Source organism: Podarcis raffonei, chromosome 3, assembly GCF_027172205.1.
Source record: "Podarcis raffonei isolate rPodRaf1 chromosome 3, rPodRaf1.pri, whole genome shotgun sequence".
Lineage (NCBI taxonomy): Eukaryota > Metazoa > Chordata > Lepidosauria > Squamata > Lacertidae > Podarcis > Podarcis raffonei.
The window spans coordinates 122,207,885-122,232,360 of record NC_070604.1 but is presented as its reverse complement, the minus strand read 5'-3'; the positions used below and the strand labels follow the sequence as shown (position 1 = coordinate 122,232,360).

Sequence of the window (24,476 nt, the reverse complement as noted above, 5' to 3'; positions counted from 1 at the left end):
CAGGAGCTGAGAAAAGAGAACTCCAAAAGCAAGCCGGCCAACCTTTGGCAACCCTTAAGATTAAGAGCCTCATGTTCTACCAACTGAGGACTACAACTCCCAGCAGCCCCAGGCTACAAGGTCATGTGATGATCATAGCTGTCAACCTTCCCTTTTTTTGCGGCCCAGATTGTTAGATATCCCGTAGACTGTCCCCGGGACAGGTGAGGCTGCTGATCCCTTATTTTCAAATCTGAAAGTTGACAGCTATGGTGATGATGGGTGTAGATGGGAGGGCTTGGGGTCAGGATGGAGACACCTCCCAACACACCCCACATTTAGCTAGAGGTCTGAAACAAACCCTCCGTGTGTTATTTGAGCACTTGCAACAGTCAGCTCTTCTGCCTCCCAGCTGGAGTCACTGGTTCGGGTTTTCAGCACCAGTCTCAGCACCCATATTAACAATGTTTCCTCTCACAGCCTGATAATTCTGCAGATCTACAGTGCAAGACCTCTGGTGAAACGAAGACCACCCTGCTCTCCTCTGATGTGAAGCTGCCTCAACTGCACCCCCATCTCTGCTGGGGAAGAAACCGCTTTGCTTGATGCTGCTGAAGGCGATGCTGGGAAGGAGTCAAGAGGGAGCCATCCTGTCTGCCTGTCTACTCATGAGTAAGCCCACTGTGGCCAGTGGGGCCTGACTCCTTAGTAAGTGGGCTCAGGATTGGAGCTAGGATTTGGTTTTCCTGCAAAAATGCTTTAGCTTCTTCTTTTTAATAAATGCAAGGATTGGAAACCTTTGTGTAGGTCCATTTTGTGAAAATGTGTGCTGGGTCTTGTTTTCTGTTGGACTCTAATATATAATGTGTGAAACACTTAAATACAAAAATACCGAGATACCGAGAAAGGATATGTGGTTAGGATTCCATGGAGACATGAGATTCCTCCATGTGTGTAATATCCTGAAACAGAGCTGGGGAAGGTCTGAGCTCCTCCCAACTTCCTTGGCTATTGTGACAGTGGCCAACCAGATGCCCACAAACAGGACCACAGCCCAAGAGTGCTCCTTCTTCCCACAGTCTCCTGCCATGACAATGGAGGGAGAACAAAGGCATTGTGATGAGTAGCCATAGGTATCTTCCACATTGTCTGGAGAACCCCTAGGATCCCATCCCTGTCTTATAGAATTATGGATTTGTAGAGTTGGAAGGGACTGTGAGGGTCAACTAGTCAGGTCCCCTGCAATGCAGGAATCTCAGCTGAAGCATCCACAACAGATGGCCATCCAACCTCTGCTTAAAAGCCTCCAAGGAAGGAGAGACCACAACCTCCTGAGGGAGACTGTTTCACTGTCAAATACAGTGGTACCTCAGGTTAAGTACTTAATTCGTTCCGGAGGTCCGTACTTAACCTGAAACTGTTCTTCACCTGAAGCACCACTTTAGCTAATGGAGCCTCCCGCTGCCGCCGCGCTGCCGGAGCACGATTTCTGTTCTCCTCCTGAAGCAAAGTTCTTAACCCAAGGTACTATTTCTGGGTTAGCAGAGTATGTAACCTAAAGCGTATGTAACCTAAAGCGTATGTAACCTAAAGCGTATGTAACCTGAAGCGTATGTAACCCGAGGTACCACTGTAGCTCTTACTGTCAGAAAGTTTTTCCAAATGTTTAGTCAGAATCTCCTTTCTTGTAAGTTGAAGACATTGGTTTGGGCCCTGGAGCAGCAGAAAACAAGCTTGCTCCATCTTCTGTGTGAAAGCCCTTGATATATTTGAATTTGAAGGTGGCTATTATATCTTCTCAAGGAAAGGTGGACCTTTTCTGTGATGGAACGATGTCCGCAGGGTGGTTTGGGGGTTTGTTTTGAAGATGGCTATCATATCTTCTTAAGGAAAGGTGGGTTGGAAGCTGCCCAAAACCTTGTGGTCATCCCTGGACAGGTGAGGCCCCACAGGTGAGTTCTTCCACCCCATCATCTGGGTGACACTCGCAAAACTCTCCATATTTGATGCATCTTATGCTCTCCTCCCCCTCCTTTCTTGCTTCCATTACATCATACCTCCATTCCTCAAGGAGTCCCTCACCTCATGTGAACCTACCAAGACCCTGAAATCATCATCTGAGGCTGTTCTTTGTGTTCCTCCTCCACAAGATGTCCAGAGGGTGGCAACAGAAGAATAGGCATTTTCTGTGATTGAATGATGCCCCTAGTGTGGTTTGGGGGGACATTGGTTTGTTTGTTTGTTTGTTTGTTTGTTTGTTTATGAGACATTTTGTGTTTTTTTATCTTGTACTGTATTTTTATTTTGTGAACTGCCCCAAAATCTACGATTGAAGGGTGGTAAACAAATCAGAATCAGAATCTTAATCATACCACCATGGACTAAAATACAATATTTAATGTAAGCCAATACCTTTACTGGACTGACCACAGGTCACCAAAAAATAACCAAGCTTTTGAGTTCCGCAGAATGCTTCTTTGGGCTGGATCATAAGCAAATGAGGCTGTGGCTTGGGGTGTGTGTGAAAATCTGGTCTAGGTTTAAAAGGAAGAAGAAGTGTCAGATCGCTTGATACAGATGTTGCTTGGATAACAACTCAGGATCTGACCCCTGACCATTGGCCACTGGTGGGAGTTGCATCTGGAAGGTCAAAGCTTCCCAGACATGACTTGATACTGGAGATTCCAGTTTTCATGCTGGAAGGAGCACAACAGCCCATTCCCCATATTTGAAAGGATCACCTACAGCTGTTCCCTAGATCCAGCTCTGGCCATCAATGAAACGTTGTCAGGTTCCTGGTGGTCAAAGGTATGAAAGAGAAACACTGTCATATTTATGAATGGCAAACATGGAGGTTTATTGCACACAGTGGAGTAGAAATGTCAGTTTGGGTCCCTGCCCCAAAGGAAGGGGGTGGCGCCCTGGGACACAGGCCCACGTCTGACATCGGAAGCTGTCTTCCATCCGTTGGTCCATCAAGCTGAGTGATCTCTACAGGGTTCCCAGCAGGTGTCTGTCCCAGCCCTGCCTGTTTTAAAAGGAGGAATGAAGAGGGTGCTGCTCGCTCAGATGCTCCTTGTAGGTTGGGGCAGCTCTTGGTTAGGAAAAGAAACAGAGGAAAGGAAGATGAGATTGCAAAGCCCCAACCAGGCCTCCCAAAGTGCATAGCCCAGAACCGTAGAACTGGAGCATTGGAAGGGACCCCAAAGGGTCATCTACTCCAACCCCAGGCAAGGTTCGAATCACAACTAAAGAATCCTTGATGAATGGCCATCCAACCTCTGCTTAAAAGCTCCCAAGGAAGGAGAGTCCACCACCTTCTGAGGTAGACCATTCCTCTGTTGAACAACTCTTACCCTCCCTCAGAAAGTCCTTCTTGAGTCTGAATCTTGCTTTGTGTCTTACCCTCCGAAACAGGAGGACAAAAGTCTCCTCCTCCCCTTTTCCAGGCTAAACATACCCAGCTCCCTCAACTGTTCTGGAACCCATTTTCTTGAGCCCTGGGCACAATGAACATTTCCACATAACTCACCTCAACGGCAACAAAGTTTGTCTCTCGAACACCATCCAATTCCTCTTTCCTTGATGCCGCAGCTGAAATACTTGCATCTCCCTCCCCTACGGACACATTGCGGTTCGAGATTTTGGGCTTCGGTGAAATCTGGAAGGGGAAAAAACCCTTTGATGCTTGCTCTGCTCCTCCCCCCAAGGCCTGGCCTTCTGCACTTTCCACACCTTCCCCAAAGGCCCTGCTGCCTGGGATATCTGGGGGGCACCAGGTTGGGGACAGCTGGTGCAGGAGGAATGCAGGGGAAGGGTCTGGGCTGGAGACTGAGATCATTCCCCTCCCACCTGCACCTCCAGAAGATGGTCTAAGCCAGGCATGTCAAACTCCCAAGCGACTGTGATCCACTCCAAGTATTTAGAATCATAGAATCATAGAATCATAGAGTTGGAAGAGACCATAAGGGCCATCGAGTCCAATCCCCTGCCAAGCAGGAAACACCATCAGAGCACTCCTGACATATGGTTGTCAAGCCTCTGCTTAAAGACCTCCAAAGAAGGAGACTCCACCACACTCCTTGGCAGCAAATTCCACTGTCAAACAGCTCTTACTGTCAGGAAGTTCTTCCTAATGTTTAGGTGGAATCTTCTTTCTTGTAGTTTGGATCCATTGCTCCGTGTCCGCTTCTCTGGAGCAGCAGAAAACAACCTTTCTCCCTCCTCTATATGACATCCTTTTATATATTTGAACATGGCTATCATATCACCCCTTAACCTCCTCTTCTCCAGGCTAAACATGCCCAGCTCCCTTAGCCGTTCCTCATAAGGCATCGTTTCCAGGCCTTTGACCATTTTGGTTGCCCTCCTCTGGACACGTTCCAGTTTGTCAGTGTCCTTCTTGACCTGTGGTGCCCAGAACTGGACACAGTACTCCAGGTGAGGTCTGACCAGAGCAGAATACAGTGGCACTATTACTTCCCTTGATCTAGATGCTATACTCCTATTGATGCAGCCCAGAACTGCATTGGCTTTTTTAGCTGCCGCGTCACACTGTTGGCTCATGTCAAGTTTGTGGTCAACCAAGACTCCTATTAAAAAATAGCTGTTAAATAGCTATTAAAAAATAGCAGTGATCTACCCATTGTGGTTGCCAAGAGTCGTTGGGATTATTTTAGGGGGCAGTGACCAAAGTTGTTGAGCTTTTTATAAAAATGTTTTTGGAGGGGAGGCGATTTCTTTAGTCCGCCGAACAACCAGTGGCATGTTGGACATGCCTGGTTTAAGCCAAGGCGGAAGGGAAGGCTGTGTCAGAGTCACCAGCTTCCCTGGGAGGTACAGGAGAGAGAAGCCCCCTTGCCCAGGAAACTGGCTCACTCTCTGCCCCACCGCAAAGATGAAAGATTTTAAAGCAGCCGCTTCTTTGGATTACATTTCATGTTTTAGGATTAGCATGGCAAGAAGAGCATAAGACTGGCTGCTGGATCAGGCCAAAGGGGCCCCATCTAGTCCCTCTTCTTGCAGGGGCAACCAGATGCCCCATTGGGGAAGATCTCAAGGAGGACAGAGGGGCAAGAGAACCCAACGCTCATCCCTTATGGATTCCCTGCAAGTAAACAGTCAGAGGCAGGTTTAAAATGAAGAAAGCTGAGAGATGTGAAGTTCAGAGAAGAAACATCTGAGAAGAAGGCCATACCTGGAGCCAGCAGCAGCAGGAGGTGGAAGATGACAGAGAGGAGACAGGAGATCTTCATGGCTGGAGGTTGGTGGGAATCCTGGAGATACGAGAAGCCAAGTGGAGCTGCAATTGACTGGGGACGGAGAGTTCCCTCTACAGTGCCTGGAGGACTGTTGAAATCTTGTGGGATGTCAACCGTTGTGTGCAGGATGGATGCTGCAATCTCTGAGGGTCATGTGCCAAGGACCAACCAAAGACCAAGGCTGTGTTGCTATGATGACGTTTTTGCGTTCCTGCCCCCTGCAGTTTTAAAACTGAAATATACTTGGAGTCGAGTGTGGATTTCATGCTCTTTATTCAGCTCATAGTGGTGAGGAGGAATGGAAGTTCCCCCGAAATGTCTGCTTTATATACATTATTTACACAATGGGCCCCGTGTGATTGGCTAATTCTGGGATTCTCCTGTAGGCCAATCAGGCTGCAGATTCACTTCCACCCAGAGTTGGATTGGGTGGCTCTTGTGGACCAATCAGACTGCTGCATTCTGGATCCTATTGTTCTAGGACCAATCAGACTGCTGCATTTTGGATCCGATTCAACTCAGTACATAACAAAAATGATGACATTTGCTCTCTTGGCTGCCCTTCTCTCTCTTTTCCTAGTCACTGGTTGTGCCAACTCTGATATGTTAATTCATTTGGGCTCCACCCCAGCTGGTCTCCCTTCACCCATATCAGACCAAAGCCCCTCCCTCCCCAACTCACCCACTCCTTCCACTCACAGCTTGCCCCCAAGCCCTTCCCCCTCCTCTCATGGCTCACCCCAACCTTCCCCCCTCTTTCCAGGGAGGTGGGTGCTTCACCCAGTGGCTTTCTCAAACGCTCTGCAGGGTTCCTCTCCCCTCTTCCCCTTGCCAATGAAAGTGGATCGCAAAAAGTTTTCCTCCCTCTCTCAGAGTGCCAGAACTTGGGGACAACCAATGAAGCTTCGCGACAGAGACAGGGACGTCCTTCTTCCCACGGTTCATCTATGGGACTCCCAACCAACTTGGATGGCTTTAAAAGAGGATGAGAGAGAGGGTGATGGATGGCTGATAGTCAGAGGCAGCAGTGCTTCTGAATCCCAGTTGCTGCCAAAGACAGGAGGGCTCTTGTGCTCGGATCCTGCTCTCGACTTTCCTATAATGTGCGTCTGGCTGCTCACATTGGAAACAGGATCCTGGGTGAGATGGGATCTCTACAAAAAAAACCGGAGCAGAATCCCTAAGATGAGACCAAACTTTGACCAGAGTGGAAATGGAGGTGGTCTTCGAATGGAGTGTGCGTGTTGTGTTGTGTTGTGTTGTGTTGTTGTGTTGTGTGTATACCATGCCACTGTCATGGACTGACCACTTCCTGGTGAAGTTTGTGCTTGTAGGGGCAAACCTTCTCTGCAGAGCTGGGAGACCAGTCTGGATAGTTAGGCTTGGTGAAGACTTGACGTTTCCAACCCCCCAAAAGTTTTTGATTTGAGTTTCCCCTGAAATGAGGCTGCATTTTAATGTTTTAATGTTGTATTTTAATCTTGTTTTTAAAGCTGTATTTCAATCAATTGTTTCCATATTTGGGGTTAGCCGCCCTGAGCCCGGTCTTGGCTGGGGAGGGCGGGGTATAAATAAAATTATTATTATTATTATTATTATTATTATTATTATTATTATTACACCACCACCACCCCGTCATTTGACAGAATTTGGCTTGGTAAGCCTGAAAAAAAGGAGACTGACAGGAGATATGAGAGCCATCTTCAAATATCTGAAGGGCTGTCACTTGGAGGAGGGATCAAGCTTGCTTTCTCCTGCTCTGGAGGGCAGGACTCGAACCCTTGGCTTCATGTTACAAGGAAGGAGCTTCTGACTAAACATCAGGAAAATCTTTCTGACAGTAAGAGCTGTTGGATTGTGGAACTGTCTCCCTTGAGCAGTTGTGTACTCTCCTTCCTTGGAGGTTTCTAAGGAGAGGTTGGATGGCCACCTGTCATGGATGCTTCGGTTGACATTCCGACATTGCAGGGGGCTGGACTAGATGAACCTGGAGGTCCCTTCCAACTCTAAAATGCTATGATTCTCTGATCCAGCAGACTCTTTTTATGTAGAATCATAGAATCATAGAGTTGGAAGAGACCACAAGGGCCATCGAGTCCAACCCCCTGCCAAGCAGGAAACACCATCAGAGCACTCCTGACATATGGTTGTCAAGCCTCTGCTTAAAGACCTCCAAAGAAGGAGACTCCACCACACTCCTTGGCAGCAAATTCCACTGTCGAACAGCTCTTACTGTCAGGAAGTTCTTACTAATGTTTAGGTGGAATCTTCTTTCTTGTAGTTTGGATCCATTGCTCCGTGTCCGCTTCTCTGGAGCAGCAGAAAACAACCTACAATGCAGAAAACAACAAACAATGTACTTATGCATATGTATGAACACAGCTGGAGGTAATGGTCCTGTTACACAGTGCATCTCCCAGACTCTTGGGATATGATATTCATTCTCTCTTTCTCTCTATTCACAATACATCTTTCTTCCAAGGGAACCTCCACGGAGGGCAGGAACTTCAAAGAACCAGCAGGTGGTGCTCCAGGAGCGGTTGCTTGTTGTAGATGGAGACGGAAAACTGGGAAGTTTCCATTTCACCCAGTGACCGCAGGGAAAGGATGCCGTGACTAATCCTGTTGCTTGTTATTATAGAAAAATTGGGGGTTGTCTTTTACAGCCCCGTTCTCCATCAAGGGACTCCTTCTCCCCTAAGTCCATTATCAGTTAGAGAGGAATGGATGGAGGCAGGAGGCAGCAGCAAGCAAGCAAGCTAGCAAGCAAGGTGTTTAATTTTCTTCTCCCACTGCAAGGAGGTGAGGATCCAGAAAAAAGGTGTGTAGGAGCTTTCAAAGACTTTAGAAATTTCCCAGCCCCTTAGCCAGAGACCACCCAAAAGCATCATGCAAGCATCACAGAAAGAAGCAGTCTACACAAAATATCCCCTTAAAAAGGGATTTGAAGCTTTCTCCAAGATACTTCCTTCTGCAGAGAACTATTTGGGGTCATTAAGGCTCAAGGTGGCTTCTGGATTGCTCTCCTGCACTCTTCCAGACATGGGGTTTATCTACTTATATGTGTGTGTGCTTACATTGTGCACTTAGGAACATTCGTTTTATTTATGACAGCTTTGAATTCTTATGACCCTGTATATGGGAGATAGAATTCCAAACGATCTCCTTCCTTAATTTTCTGAAGGCTGCCTTTGCAAAGGGCAGCTGACACCAGTCCCAGAATGCTCAGAACTAGGGACAGAGGAAGCTGGACAGTTACGAGCTCTCAGACCTACAAAGGGATCCGTCCCTTGAGAAACAGCAGCATCAACAATGGGAGCAGGGAGAGGTCCTTGAGCTATTGCAGTCCTGAGTCCTTTCAGCCTTTGTAGGTCAAAACCAGAACTTTCAGTTGGGTCCAATTCAAAGTTCTTTAGCTTGGACTAGAAGACCCACAGGGACCATTCCAACTTTACAATTCTAGAATTCTCTAATTTTACTCCCTTTTGACCTGGAAGGGGATGTGTCTAGCATTGCTTCCCTGGAGCGGAAGACCAGGATTTAAATTCCCATCTAGCTATGAAGCTCACTGGGTGACCCTGGGTGACCTTTCAGCCTAGACTACCTCATAGGGTTGTTGCCAGGAAGGTGTGCAAAGAAGGGGGACCAAGATGATCAAGGTTCTGGAAAAGAAGCCATATGTGGAATGGTTGAGGGAGCTGGGTAGGTTAAGCATGGAGAAGAGGAGACTTAGAGAAGATATGATATTGATCTTCAAATATTTTAAGGGCTGTCACGTGAAAGATGGAGCAAGCTAGTTTTCTCCTGCTCTGGGGGTAGGGCCCAAACCAATGGATTCAAGTCCCATGAATGGAGATCTGACTGAGCTCTGGGAAGATATTTTTGAAGGAAAGAGTTGTTTGACCATGAAATGGACTCCCTCAGAAGGTGGTGGACTCCTTCAGTGGAGAATTTTAAACAGAGATTGGGTGACCACCTGTCAGAGATTCTTTAGCTTGGACCAGTTGACCCTCAGGCTACCTTCCAACTCTATAATTCTAGGATTCTCTGATAATAGTTTCAATCTTGCTGCATTTTGACCTGAAAGGCGGTGGGTCTAGCATTGCTTCCCCCAACTGCACCCCTCAACCTCCTTCAGAACTAGGCCAATTCCTAATTCCAGTGTGTAGCACATAAGCACCTGCTAGTACTCCAGAAACAAAGAAAAGTCACAACATGGAGAGGAACAGGCAGAACCCCACCCCAACCCAGCATCCCTTTTCATAGAAGGCACCACCACACAGAGGTTTCCAATGCAAGCATTTATTGAAAGGAAAAGCTAAAGCAAATAAGCAGGCGTATCCAATCCTAAACCCAGTTACAAAGATGTCAGCCTCACTGAGCACAGCAGGACTTGCTCTGGAGTAAATGGGCAGAAAGGATTGGGCAGGGATGGATCCTTCCCAGGAGTGCCTTCAGCAGCAGCAGCAGCAGCAGCAGTGAGCAAGGAGGTTTCTGCAGATGTGCAGTCAAGGCAGCTGCATCTCCAGAAAAGAAGCGGGGTGGTCTTCCTTTCATCAGAGGTGATGCGTGATGGGTCTGCTGTAGAGTTAAATGAAAAAGAGAGGAAACACCATGAATACAGTGGGTTAGGGTGCTCAAAACAGGCCAGGGACCCCCTGAAGACCAAAGAGCCAAATGCTATCTGAATTGGGATTTCACATGGTGGAGGAGTGGGGTTCAGCTCCTGGATGTCGGGAGAGGTCTCCATCCCAAACACAAACTGTTCCATTCACTTTCTGGAGCTGATGGGAGATATACTCTAAAACATCTGGTGGCCACCTGGTTGACCAAGGCTGATCTCCCAAGTGACTCCAAATGTCATTAGGGAATTCTCAAGGTCCAAACTCAAAACAATGAATTTAGCATTTGGGAGAATCTAGCAAGCGCCACCCCTCCACTCCGTGGCTGTTAAGGGTCAAAGACAGGGGGAAGAAGCAGAGCTGTAACTCTCTGGCCTTTGGAGTCGTGTCTCTTTGAGATGCCACAGACTTATTTCCAGGCACAGGTATGGTTTTGCCTATAACTCACCTTAGCTGCGCTTGCAGCAACGCCTGTCTCCCGAACACTTCCCAATCTCTTTCTCGCCTTTGTTGCAGGTTTTTCTGCAGCTGCCCCCATTCTTCTGGCAATCCTGGGTGGGACGTTGAGCTCCGGTGAAATCTGCAGGGCAAAGCGAAGAGAAAGCAAACTAAGAGAGGAAGGTGCAACTACCAAGGAGAGGATCCACTTGGGAAGGCTGCTCCATCTCCCAGGACTGGCCTTCTACACCTTCCACCCTTTGTTCCTCAACAATCCCGCTAGCCAGGATGTCTGGAGGGCACCAGGTTGGGGGAGGCTGGTGCAGGATGAATGTAGGAAAGGGGCTGGGATGGAGAGTGAGACCCTCCCCCTGCCACCTGCGCCTTCAGAAGGAAGTTTGAGCCAAGGTGGTAGGAAAACCTTTGTCAGAGTCGCTGGGTTCGGTTGGGGCCACTAGCAACCTTGGAGAGAGAAGTTCTCTTGCCCAGGAAACTGGCCCACTCTCTTCCCCACCACAAAGCTGATTGCACTGAAATGTGTCATTACATATTTTATAGCAACAGCTTCTTTGGATCAGATTCCATATTTTAGGCTTGGAATGGCAATCAGATCCCAAGAGCCTGGCTGCTGGATCAGGCCAAAGGGGACTCATCAAGTCCATCAACCTGGTCTCACAGTGGCCAATCAGATGCCCCATTTGGGAAGCTCTCAAGGGGGACAGGGGGCAAGAGAATTCCCCACCCATCCCTTTGGGATTCCCTGCAAGTGGTATTCAGAGGCAGGTTTAAAAGGAATAAAGCTCGAGAACTGTGGAGCTCAGAGAAGAATCATCTGAGAAGAAGGCCATACCTGGAGCCACCAGCATCAGGAGGAGGAAGGTGAGAGAGAGGAGGCAGAAGATCTTCATGGCTGGAGGTTGGTGGGAATCCTGGAGATGCCTGAAGCCAAGTGGAAGAGCAGTTGTCTGGGGAAGGAGAGGTCCCTCTACTTATAGGTGGATGGAGGACTGGTGAAACCTTGTGGGAAACCAAATGTCTTTCACAGCATAGATGTCACAATCCCTGTGGGGTAGAAGAAGATGAGAATTGCTGTCTGGATTTGAGTAATGCTCTTGTGCAAAACCACATATGGAACAATGACTACAAACCAGGATAGTGTCACTGACTGATAAAGAGAAGCAGAGAGAGTTGTTTCTGAAACTATGGCATTGGAGAATTAATTTCCCAGCTATGCATTGAGTTTACCATGAAGTTAATAGAGGAAAAGCACATTCTTGGAGGAGAGGGCTAACAGGGCTTCTGGCCCCCAGGGCTCTCTTTTCCCTCCACTGCTTCAGTCTCTGAACTCCAGTTGCTCACTATCACAAGCGAGTCCATGGCTGTTTCCCATATGTGTGTTTCTGGTAGCCTTCTTATTACCATTTGACTCTTGTAGGCTGCTGGTCTGATCCAGCAGGGATCTCCTTATACCCTTTGCAGAGTTAAAGTTTCTTCAGATAATACATTTGTAAAAGATCCTTCACAGCACACAGATGACTTTGAAAGGTTGTTCCTTGTGAGTTATCAATGGTACCCCGCTGTGTGGTTTTGGGTACCCATGGCGCGACTGGACACCTGAATTTTCCTTCAACGAAGAGACAATTTGGAAGGATGATTCTGTTCTGGTTCACTTTATGTTGTGGAAAGTGCAAATTAGCTGGGCGGTCCTTTAATTGCCAACTGAATTTAGTGTCCCCCATTTCCCTGGCAAAAACACAAAGAGGACCCCACTGGCAAGCAATCCATTGAAGAACGAAAGTGTGATTTTTTAGCATCCTTTTGAGGTCATTCCTTTTCTTTTCCATATTTGGAGTACAAATAGTGGGGAGAGGGGAGAAGAGACATATCTTCTTCTTTGACACCTGAAGGTGTTAAAAAAAAGAGAGAGGTTATACCTGTATAACCTCTGTATAACCTATATACGGCGGCCCATGGTTTTTAAAATGAGCAAGGTCCTAACCAAAGAAGAATGGCAGCTTAAGCTAGTGGAATATGCAGCAGCTTGCAGATCTAACGTACAGAATAAGAGAACAAGAAAACATTAGTTTAAAGAAGATTGGAAAATATTTATTGACTATATGGGAGGAAATTGTGTGCACTTGAAAACGTTGGCTGCATTAAGATAAATTCAACAGTGTAAATAAGTTTTGATGGATGTAATAATAAAATACTGAATGGTTTAGTTTATATAAAATATACTGGGATTTATGCTATGCAAAATGAACCATGGAAAGAGAAGGGAAGTCACTGGTATTCTCTCTAGCACACTCTCTGCATTCCTGTCATTCTCACAGCGAGGTGGAGATGATAAACTACCCTTCACAGCTCTCTGGGAAGAATGCGAGCCTCTCTTTTGTTGGCTGCTTCTCTACTCCTCTGGAGCTCTTATACCTTGGGCAGAAGTGTTCATGACACATGTGAGGCTGGTGGGAGTTTTTGCACTTCTATATCGCTTGTTTGTCACAACAGCCTCTCATTGGTTTACAAAGGAGAGTGTGAGCTTGTGGGAGAGAGCAAGGGGTGCTGGACTAGACAGGCCTTTGGGCTGGTCCGTTTCAGGGCTCTTCTCATGCAAAGTCCTTCAGATCCACATCTCATACCATCATTTCCACCTGGGCTTTCCCTCCACCATCTGCAGCTCAATGACTTGTCTCCAAATTCACAAATTGACTCCAGATTCCTCTCCTCTCTCTGGACAGTGGTGAGGAAACCATCTCTGCCCCAGGAACCACCAGAATCTGATCTGGAGAGTCATTCTTTAGAGCAGATTTTGAGGATGCCTGGGGGAGTCTTCAGGAGAGAGGAGGAAATGTCCTATACCAAGCAGAAATCTCTTGCCTGAACAGGACAGCAGCCTTGGAAACCACCCAATCATTCCAGCCCCTAACTGTTCCATTGCCCTTCCAAGCCCTCAATCAGACTCCATATCCATTTTTCCAAAGAAAGGGCAGGTTTAACTCTCTTTTTCCGAATGGTCTGAATGTGTGTGTTGTGCTGTTTGCATTTTACTTGTGGTGCTGAAGCAACACTTTGTTTTGATATTGTTGGCAATGGCAGGCATTAGTATGAAATTGTGTGCACTGTTGTGAATTTATGTGTCCGTGGGAGAGAGATGGGGGCTCAAAAGTGAGGGTCACACTCTCATGTTATTCTGGGGGAGGAGTATTAGTGCCGGTCGTGAGCTGTTGGCCTGTGCTGTGTCCTGTCCTGTGAAACCTATGGGGCATCTGCTCATCTTTTGCAACCAGCACAGACATGGGATGTCTTCAGCATCCTTTCCTGAGAGACTGAAGTGCAAGATGCAGCAGGCAAGGTGGGAGTCTGTGGTCTCACCGCTGAGTTCTGTTTCCTCACCATGTCTGGCTCCAAGTCAGACAAATATTGCTCCATGATCAGCGAATGTCCACAGGCTGAAAAGGTGTGAAGTAACAGGCAGCTGCTTCCATGAAACACAGTGGAATTGGGAATTGACCCAGATCAGAAGAAGGTTGTGGCAGGGGGAGGTTTGTGAGAGTTGGGGACAGCAATGCCAGGTCAAAATGGAGCAAAATGGCATTTATCATAGAGTCCTAGAATTGTATATTTGGAAGGGACCCTAAGAGTCATCTAGTCCAAGATAAACAATCCCTGACAGGTGGCCATTGAAACTCTGCTTAAAAGCCTTCACTGAAGGAGAGTCCATCACCTTTGTGGGTTTTTTTGTTTTTTGACTTTCCTGTTATATCTCGTCGTCAACACATACTATGTTTCAGCCATACATAAAATAATAATAAAAAGATAAAAGTAAAGGCAAAGGACCTCTGACAGTTAAGTCCAGTCATGAACGACTCTGGGGTTGTGGCGCTCATCTCACTTTACTGGCCGAGGGAACCGGTGTTTGTCCGCAGACAGTTTTTCTGGGTCATGTGGCCAGCAGGACTAAGCCATTTCTGGCGAAACCAGAGCAGTGCACGGAAACGCCGTTTACCTTTCCGCCAGAGCGGTACCTATTTATCTACTTGCACTTTGACGTGCTTTTGAACTGCTAGGTTGGCAGGAGCAGGGACCGAGCAATGGGAGCTCACCCCGTCGCGGGGATTCGAACCGCTGACCTTCCGATTGGCAAGCCCAAGTCTCAGTGGTTTACACCACAATGCCACTCACATCCCCAAGAAAATATACTGCTGAGTATTTTTGCAGCCTGTTATGATTATTTTCTTGTTCTAATATTTTTCCATATAATCCATAGATAATATCCAGTCCTCTTGCCGTCTTCCCCCTTTGGTCCGCATCCCAACAGTGACTTCAAGATAGCCGTTCTCACTTTCTGCCATACTTGACATTTCCTTTCTTCGTTTTCTTGGGTGGGAACTGGTGGAAGCTGTCTGGGAGGTCCCTTGGGCTGTGCTCACCCTCCCCTCCAGGAATTGGTCTAATCCTCTCTTAAAATCCTCCAGTTTTGTGGACATCACTACATCTTGGACAAGCCAGTGGGAATTTGTGACACTGGTCCTGAAAGCAATGCAATGGCTGGCAGTGAACTACAGGGACCAATTTAGGGTGTCGGAATGAGCAGGCTCAAAAGTGCCCCTAAATAAGCATGCTTGTAACCAAAACACCTGGGAACCACACCCACACCTAACTCTGGAAATATACTCATTCCCATTTATAAAAGCATGCCCTGCTTTTTTCTGGCCACAACAGATTTGCTCAACAGATAGAAGCAACATTGATCCAACCACTAAAATACAGAACAAACTGAAAACAGAAGTAAAAATGAGAGCATTGGCCAATTCACTCAGTTTTGGTTTCTCCGTGTCTCTTTTTCCAAGCTGCAGCTGAGTTTTTCCATTTCAGTTTGCTTTTAAGAACAACACAGTCCCCAAGAAAACTCATCAGCATTTCTGTGTGGTTTTCTCCTGATAACATGTCTGTATGTAATTTTGCCTGATCTGCAGATTTTGACAGGGCAAATTTCCCTGGATGAAATTCACTTTCACATGCTATTTTCATGAATATGTACGGGAACATCAGAGACACCCTTTGCCCTGGCTGTGCTTGGCTGGGCAATGACACTCTGATCTCTATAATGCCAAGGCTGTCGAGCATCTGAATGAGTGGGGCAGGTTGAGTGTGGGGAAAGGTGGAAGAGATGCAGCTGTTTCATTATGGGAGGTAAGGTGGATTCATAGAGGAGTTTGATGGGGACATCGAGTTAAGTTGAGTGTGGGGACATTCAGGAGAGATAAAAGAAAGGACCTTTTCATTCAGCATATGGTTAAACTACGGAACTCACTTCAACAAGAGGCAGTGATGACCAGCCAGTTTCATGGCTTTAATAGCAGATTGGGCAAACTCATGACTTGATCTGCCTTTCAATGGCAACTTGCCATGATGGCTTCTTCCTGCCTCTTCCTGGAAATGGCACTTAGGGCTACAGTTGTGACCAGCAGCCACCCGTATCCTACAGGGAAGGCCTTTTCAAACCCATCTAAGGTGGCAGCTGCCACCATGTTTGAAGGAGCAAAGTAAATACTTTAACAGTGTGCTGTGAAGGACCTGTTTTTTAAAAAATGCATCATCTGTATAAACTTTAACTCTGCAAAGGGCATTAGAAGAGCTTTGCTGGATCAGGCCAATGGCCTACAAGATTCAAGCATCTTGTTCTCACAGGAATAACCAGAAGCCAACGGAAACAAAATTTGGGAGCAACAGCAACCCCCTCACTTCTGATTCTGAGAACTGGAGTTCAGAGGCCAACAGTGGAGGGAGAACGTAGCCATGATGTCAAGTAGCCCTGATAGCGCTCTCCTCCAAGAAATAAAATATTTGTAATCTCAAGGCATTCTTGGGAAATTCCTTCATCGATGGCAACATTTTAGAAACAACCCAATTCCCTCTCTTTGCCGGTCATTCTTCCATATGTGGGTTTGCACAAGAACATTACTCAAAACCAGATGGCATTTCTCATCTTCTTCTGCCCCACAGGGCTTGCGACATCTATCCTGTAAAAGACATTTGGCTTCCCACAAGGTTTAAACAGGCCTCCATCCATTTATAAATAGGGGAACCTCTTCCACTTGGCTTCTGGTAGCTCCAGGATTCCCACCAGCCTCCAGCCATGAAGATCTTCTGCCTCCTCTCTGTTGCCGTCCTCTTCTTGATGCTCCTGGCTCCAGGTATGGTGATCTTCCCTTTTTTAACTTTTCACCTTTATTATTTTATTCACATAATATACACTCTTTACAACAAACAACTCCAAAAGAAACATACAACTCCAAAATAAAAATCATATGTAAGAAAACCGTAAGTCTCGTGTTTTCATTTACACTGATCTCCTGTCCGATAACTTTACTTGATATTTCTTGCTGCTTTCTGCTTTCCTTATAGAATCTTTATGAAGATTTAAATCTCTTAAATCCTATACCAATCTTTAACAATTTCAATTAATCACTTCACTTCCCTCCACCCACGTGTGATCTTCTTTGCCTATTATTTTTGTTATTGTTGTGTTATTCACTTTATTTGTTATTCCATCCTTGATATATTATTATCCAATCTCCTTGCGCCTTTTAAACTTTTGCATATTGATTTTTAAGCTCCAGCACCGACTATTTTTAATGTATTCCTTAACGCATTCCCACTCTTTATTAATTTTTTGATTAGAGTAGCCTCTAATTGATGCTGTTAATTTTGCCATCTCCACAAATTCAAGAAATTTCATTCTCCATTCTAATAATTCTGGTATTTTCTCAGTTTTCTCAGATTCTCTACAACTCTCTGCTTTATTCCTTTTAAACCTGCCTGTGGATCCGACTTGCAGGGAACCCCAAAGAGATGGGTGGAGAATTCCTTTGCCCCTCAGTCCTCCTTGAGAACTTCCCAAACGGGGCATCTGGTTGGCCACTTGAAGAGCAATGTGTTTCCTTTGGCTCGATCCAGAAATCAGGCTCTTTCTATGATTTCACTGTAATACTAATCTTGAAACATGAAATACCATCCATAGGAATTGCTTTAAGATGTTCAATTACATTTCAGTACATTCAGGTTTGCAGTGGGGAAGGGAGTGGGCCAGTTACCTGGGCAAGGGGGCTTCTCTCTCCAAGGTTGCCAGTGACCCCAAAGGGTAGCCAGTCTCTCTCTCTCCCCCCCCCAATAAATTTTTATTATTTTCTTAACAGAGCCTTATACAATACATCAAACCACATATATACTTTTAGCTCTGCCAAGCTTGCAACTTCCCTCCTTCCCTTCAACGGGTATCCCTTATTCTCTTAAATCGCATATTTTAGTATTCAACCTCTTATCTGTCTTTACATTGTAGGAGTTATTTCAGTCCTGCCAGTGTTTTTAAGGTTTTACAATTATCCTTTAGTTACACAGTGAATTTACTCCAACTTTCCTGGAATCTCTGATCATCCTGACCCTGAATCCTTCTGGCCAGCTTGGCTATCTCCGCATAGTTCATCATTTTCGTCTGCCACTCCGCAATAGTAGGGATTTCTTGTAGCCAGTCTCTCTGACGCAGCCTTCCTGACCGCCTTGGCTCAGCTCTTTTGCTGAAGCTGCAGGCGGGAGGGGAAGGGTCTCTCTCTCCACCCCAGACCCTTTCCCTGCATTCATCCTGCACCAGCCTCCCCCAATGTGGCCCCCTCCAGGTTTCTTGCCTAGCAGGGTTTTCAGGGAAGAAGAAGTGAAGGTGTAGAAGGTCAGTTCTGGGGGTGCAGGGCAGGCTTCAAATGGTTCTTTTTCCTCCCCCAGATTTCACCGGAGCCCAAAATCTCGATGAGAGATGTCGCCGTCTCAGGGGAAGCTGCCACTATCTTAGGTGCTGGAAAGGCAAAAGACAGATTGGTAGATGCACAGGACTCAAAGTTTGCTGTCGTTAAGGTGAGTTAGATGAAATTATAACTGTGTCTCAAATAGAGAGAGAGCCCCCAGTCACAACTCTCTTGGCCTGGAAAGGAAACCCATCCTTTGCAACGGCTGGAGGGTAAGGGGTTAAGCGTTCTGCTCAAATTTGTCCTCTCCTGGGGTTGCTGCCAGGTAAACTAGAATTAAATAAACCAGATTAGATCAAATCTAGGCTGTCAGGTGCCATAAGAAAGCTGCAGAGATAGCGCAGGATAGTGCGCACCCCGGAAATGATCTCTTTCTGCTTCTGCCTTCTGGAAGAAGGTCCAGGGTTATAAAGACCAGGACCAGCCGCCTTAGAAACAGTTTCTACGCAAATGCAATTCTGGTTCTAAACACAACATGAGGAGTCTCTATAGTATATTGTATTTTAAAATGGGGTTTCAGAGTTTTTAGGGGGTTTTGAATGTTTTATGTAGATTTTCAATTTCGTTGTTCCGTATGGGACAATGACAATAAAAATATCGTATCGTATCGTAAAAGTGTAGATGAGATTGCAAAGGCCAAAGTGCACCGCCTGGATGCTCAGAGGTCTGCCTTAGAATTGTAGAATAGAATTGCAGACTTGGAGGGGACCCAAGGGGTTCATCCTGTCCACCCCCATGCAATGCAGTTCAGGCCTTCTGCTAAATATTGGAGCTGAGGTTGTCAGGGGGAGTGGGGGTGCTACCACAACAATTCAACCTGAACTGCTTCAGAAATCTGAACGTGGCTCATCACACATTGAGACTGAGTCTGGATCTGCATAACAACAACAACAACAACAACAACAACAACAACAACAACAACAACAACAATTTATTTATACCCCTCCCATCTGGCTGGGCTTCCCCAGCCACTCTGGGCAACTCTGGAGGGCGGCACTGCGAGACGAGGTCTTTTCTGTGGTGGCTCCGAGTTTTTGAAATGCTGTTCCCCAGAAGGCCAATTCTGCTCGTTTAGGTGCCAGGAAAATACATTCCTCTTCTCCCAAGCCTTCGGCTATGAAAAAAATCTATTGTCTTTAATAATAATAATAATAATAATAATAATAATAATAATAATAATAAAAAATTTATTATTTATACCCCGCCCATCTGGCTGAGTTTCCCCAGCCACTCTGGGCGGCTTCCAACAAAACACTAAAATACAATAACCTATTAAACATTAAAAGTTTCCCTAAACAGGGCTGCCTTCAGATGTCTTCTAAAAGTCTGGTAGTTGTTGTTCTCTTTGACATCTGGTGGGAGGGCGTTCTACAGGGCGGGTGCCACTACCAAGAAGGCCCTCTGCCTGGTTCCCCGTAACTGGGCCTCTCAGTGAGGGAACCCCCAGAAGGCCCTTGGCGCTGGACCTCAGTGTCTGGGCAGAACGATGGGGGTGGAGACGCTCCTTCAGGTATACTGGACCAAGGCTGTTTAGGGCTTTAAAGGTCAGCACCAACACTTTGAATTGTGCTCGGAAATGTGCTGGAAGCCAATGTAGGTCTTTCAAGACCAGTGTTATATGGTCTTGGCAGCCGCTCCCAGTCACCAGTCTAGCTGCCACATTCTGGATTAGGTGTAGTTTCCGGGTCACCTTCAAAGGTAGCCCCACTAGAGAGCATTTCAGTAGTCTAAGCGGGAGATAACCAGAGCATGCACCACTCTGGCAAGGCAGTCTGCAGGCAGATAGGGTCTCATCCTGCCTACCAGATGGAGCTGGTAGACAGCTGCCCTGGACACAGAAGTGACCTGCGCCTCCATGGACAGCTGTGAGTCCAGAATGACTCCCAGGCTGCGCACCTGCTCCTTCAGGGGCACAGTTGTCCCATTCAGGACCAGGGAGTCCTCCACACCCGCCCGCCTCCTGTCCCCCCAAAACAGTACTTCTGTCTTGTCAGGATTCAACCTCACTACCTACCTGCTCCAGTTCCTCTATTACAGAAACATTGCATCATAGGTTTGCATAATTGGAGGGGACTCCAAAGGTCCTCTAGTCCAGGGCCCTGCAATGCAGGGATCTCAGGTAAAGCATTCCTGACAGGTGGCCCTCCAAGGAAAGAGAGTCCACCATCTCCTGATGGAGACCGTTCCTCTATCTATCAGCTCTTACCATCAGAAATTCCTTCCAGAGGTTTAGTAGGAATCTCCTTCCATAGCCTTTCATTGAGTCCTCCAATATACTGCCTTCTGTCTGTCCCTTCCCACACAATGTCTCCATCATAAGGTCCCAATTCCATCTCATGCTGCTAGCATTCAAAGTATTAGCCATTAGTCACTAACCTAGAATCATAGAATCATAGAGTTGGAAGAGACCACAAGGGCCATCGAGTCCAACCCCCTGCCAAGCAGGAAACACCATCAGAGCACTCCTGACATATGGTTGTCAAGCCTCTGCTTAAATAATAATAATAATAATAATAATAATAATAAATTTTATTTATATCCCGCCCTCCCCAGCCGAAGTCGGGCTCAGGGCAGCTAACAACAATAAAACAGTACAAAAGTACAACACAAACAACACTCTAAAATCATTCATTATAAAATTAATTAAATTCAAGCCATTGGCCACCATTGGGCCAGAGCTCCGCAAAGATTGCCGAGGGAGGGAGTCAGGCTGTGCCCTGGCCAAAGGCCTGGCGGAACAGCTCTGTCTTGCAGGCCCTGCGGAAAGATGTCAAGTCCCGCAGGGCCCTAGTCTCTTGTGACAGAGCATTCCACCAGGTCGGAGCCACAGCCGAAAAAGCCCTGGCTCTAGTTGAGGCCAGCCTAACTTCTCTATGGCCTGGGACCTTCAAGATGTTTTTATTTGAAGACCGTAAGTTCCTCTGTGGGGCATACCAGGAGAGGCGGTCCCGTAGGTACGAGGGTCCTAGGCCGTATAGGGCTTTAAAGGTTAAAGACCTCCAAAGAAGGAGACTCCACCACACTCCTTGGCAGCAAATTCCACTGTCGAACAGCTCTTACTGTCAGGAAGTTCTTCCTAATGTTTAGGTGGAATCTTCTTTCTTGTAGTTTGGATCCATTGCTCCGTGTCCGCTTCTCTGGAGCAGCAGAAAACAACCTGATCCTGAAAACTATTTCATGTCTGTTAGATTCTCTCCACCTGCTCAGCTCCATGTTCCAGGTTATGGTTTTGAGAATGCCCCTGCCCTTGTAGTACTTTCTCTCCAGGAGCTGAGAAAAGAGAACTCCAAAAGCAAGCAGACCAACCTTTGGCAACCCTTAAGATTAAGAGCCTCATGTTCTACCAACTGAGGACTACAACTCCCAGCAGCCCCAGGCTACAAGGTCATGTGATGATCATAGCTGTCAACCTTCCCTTTTTTTGCGGCCCAGATTGTTAGATATCCCGTAGACTGTCCCCGGGACAGGTGAGGCTGCTGATCCCTTATTTTCAAATCTGAAAGTTGACAGCTATGGTGATGATGGGTGTAGATGGGAGGGCTTGGGGTCAGGATGGAGACACCCCCCAACACACCCCACATTTAGCTAGAGGTCTGAAACAAACCCTCCGTGTGTTATTTGAGCACTTGCAACAGTCAGCTCTTCTGCCTCCCAGCTGGAGTCACTGGTTCGGGTTTTCAGCACCAGTCTCAGCACCCATATTAACAATGTTTCCTCTCACAGCCTGATAATTCTGCAGATCTCCGGTGCAAGACCTCTGGTGAAAGGACGACCACCCTGCTCTCCTCTGATGTGAAGCTGCCTCAACTGCACCCCCATCTCTGCTGGGAAAGAAACCGCTTTGCTTGATGCTGCTGAAGGTGATGCTGGGAAGGAGTCAAGAGGGAGCCGTCCTGTCTGCCTGTCTACTCATGAGTAAGCCCACTGTGGCTAGTGGGGCCTGACTCCTTAGTAAATGGGCTCAGGATTGGAGCTAGGATTTGGTTTTCCTGCAAAAATGCTTTAGCTTCTTCTTTTTAATAAATGCAAGCATTGGAAACCTTTGTGTAGGTCCATTTTGTGAAAATGTGTGCTGGGTCTTGTTTTCTGTTGGACTCTAATATATAATGTGTGAAACACTTAAATACAAAAATACAGAGATACCGAGAAAGGATATGTGATTAGGATTCCATGGAGACATGAGATTCCTCCATGTGTGTAATATCCTGAAACAGAGCTGGGGAAGGTCTGAGCTCCTCCCAACTTCCTTGGCTATTGTGACAGTGGCCAACCAGATGCCCACAAACAGGACCACAGCCCAAGAGTGCTCCTTCTTCCCACAGTCTCCTGCCATGACAATGGAGGGAGAACAAAGGCATTGTGATGAGTAGCCATAGGTATCTTCCACATTGTCTGGAGAACCTCCAGGATCCCCATCCCTGTCTTATAGAATTATGGATTTGTAGAGTTGGAAGGGACTGTGAGGGTCAACTAGTCAGGTCCCCTGCAATGCAGGAATCTCAGCTGAAGCATCCACAACAGACGGCCATCCAACCTCTGCTTAAAAGCCTCCAAGGAAGGAGAGACCACAACCTCCTGAGAGAGACTGTTTCACTGTCAAATACAGTGGTACCTCAGGTTAAGTACTTAATTCGTTCCGGAGGTCCGTACTTAACCTGAAACTGTTCTTCACCTGAAGCACCACTTTAGCTAATGGAGCCTCCCGCTGCCGCCGCGCTGCCGGAGCACGATTTCTGTTCTCCTCCTGAAGCAAAGTTCTTAACCCAAGGTACTATTTCTGGGTTAGCAGAGTATGTAACCTAAAGCGTATGTAACCTAAAGCGTATGTAACCTGAAGCGTATGTAACCCGAGGTACCACTGTAGCTCTTACTGTCAGAAAGTTTTTCCAAATGTTTAGTCAGAATCTCCTTTCTTGTAAGTTGAAGACATTGGTTTGGGCCCTGGAGCAGCAGAAAACAAGCTTGCTCCATCTTCTGTGTGAAAGCCCTTGATATATTTGAATTTGAAGGTGGCTATTATATCTTCTAAGGAAAGGTAGACCTTTTCTGTGATGGAACGATGTCCGCAGGGTGGTTTGGGGCTTTGTTTTGAAGATGGCTATCATATCTTCTTAAGGAAAGGTGGGTTGGAAGCTGCCCAAACCTTGTGATCATCCCTGAACAGGTGAGGCCCTTCAGGTGAGTTCTTCCACCCCTTCATCTGGGTGACACTCACAAAACTCTCCAGATTTGATGCATCTGATGCTCTCCTCCCCCTCCTTTCTTGCTTCTATTCCATCATACCTAATTTCCTCAAGGATCCCCTCTCCCCACGTGACCCTACAGAGACTCTGCAATCATCATCTGAGGCCATTCTTTGTGTTCCTCCTCCACAAGATGTCCAGAGGGTGGCAACAGAAGAATAGGCATTTTCTGTGATTGAATGATGCCCCTAGTGTGGTTTGGGGGGACATTGGTTTGTTTGTTTGTTTGTTTGTTTATGAGACATTTTGTGTTTTTTTATCTTGTACTGTATTTTTATTTTGTGAACTGCCCCAAAATCTACGATTGAAGGGTGGTATACAAATCAGAATCAGAATCTTAATCATACCACCATGGACTAAAATACAATATTTAATGTAAGCCAATACCTTTACTGGACTGACCACAGGTCCCCGAAAAATAACCAAACTTTTGAGTTCCGCAGAATGCTTCTTTGGGCTGGATCATAAGCAAATGAGGCAGTGGCTTGGGGTGTGTGTGAAAATCTGGTCTAGGTTTAAAAGGAAGAAGAAGTGTCAGATCGCTTGATACAGATGTTGCTTGGATAACAACTCAGGATCTGACCCCTGACCATTGGCCACTGGTGGGAGTTGCATCTGGAAGGTCAAAGCTTCCCAGACATGACTTGATACTGGAGATTCCAGGTTTCATGCTGTGAGGAGCACAACAGCCCATTCCCCATATTTGAAAGGGTCACCTACAGCTGTTCCCTAGATCCAGCTCTGGCCAAAATGAAACGTTGTCAGGTTCCTGGTGGTCAAAGGTATGAAAGAGAAACACTGTCATATTTATGAATGGCAAACATGGAGGTTTATTGCACACAGTGGAGTAGAAATGTCAGTTTGGGTCCCTGCCCCAAAGGAATGGGGTGACACCCTGGGACACAGGCCCACGTCTGACATCGGAAGCTGTCTTTCATCCCCTTGGTCCATCAAGCTGAGTGATCTCTACAGGGTTCCCAGCAGGTGTCTGTCCCAGCCCTGCCTGTTTTAAAAGGAGGAATGAAGAGGGTGCTGCTCGCTCAGATGCTCCTTGTAGGTTGGGGCAGCTCTTGGTTAGGAAAATAAACAGAGGAAGGGAAGATGAGATTGCAAAGCCCCAACCAGGCCTCCCAA

At 46.7% G+C, this 24,476-nt stretch overlaps 2 long non-coding RNA genes across 2 annotated transcripts; one reads left to right on the top strand and one right to left on the bottom strand.

Annotated features, from left to right (window-relative positions):
- The first annotated feature begins 381 nt into the window (after window positions 1–381).
- LOC128411491 (uncharacterized) lies at window positions 382–22,138 on the top strand. Its single transcript, XR_008329833.1, has 2 exons — window positions 382–687; window positions 22,052–22,138. It is a non-coding gene; the product is annotated as an uncharacterized LOC128411491 (long non-coding RNA).
- Window positions 9,523–11,280, bottom strand: LOC128411485 (uncharacterized). The gene is made up of 3 exons (XR_008329822.1): window positions 11,151–11,280; window positions 10,311–10,442; window positions 9,523–9,821 (listed from the first exon to the last, which is right to left on the bottom strand). It is a non-coding gene; the product is annotated as an uncharacterized LOC128411485 (long non-coding RNA).
- Window positions 22,139–24,476: the final 2,338 nt, after the last annotated feature.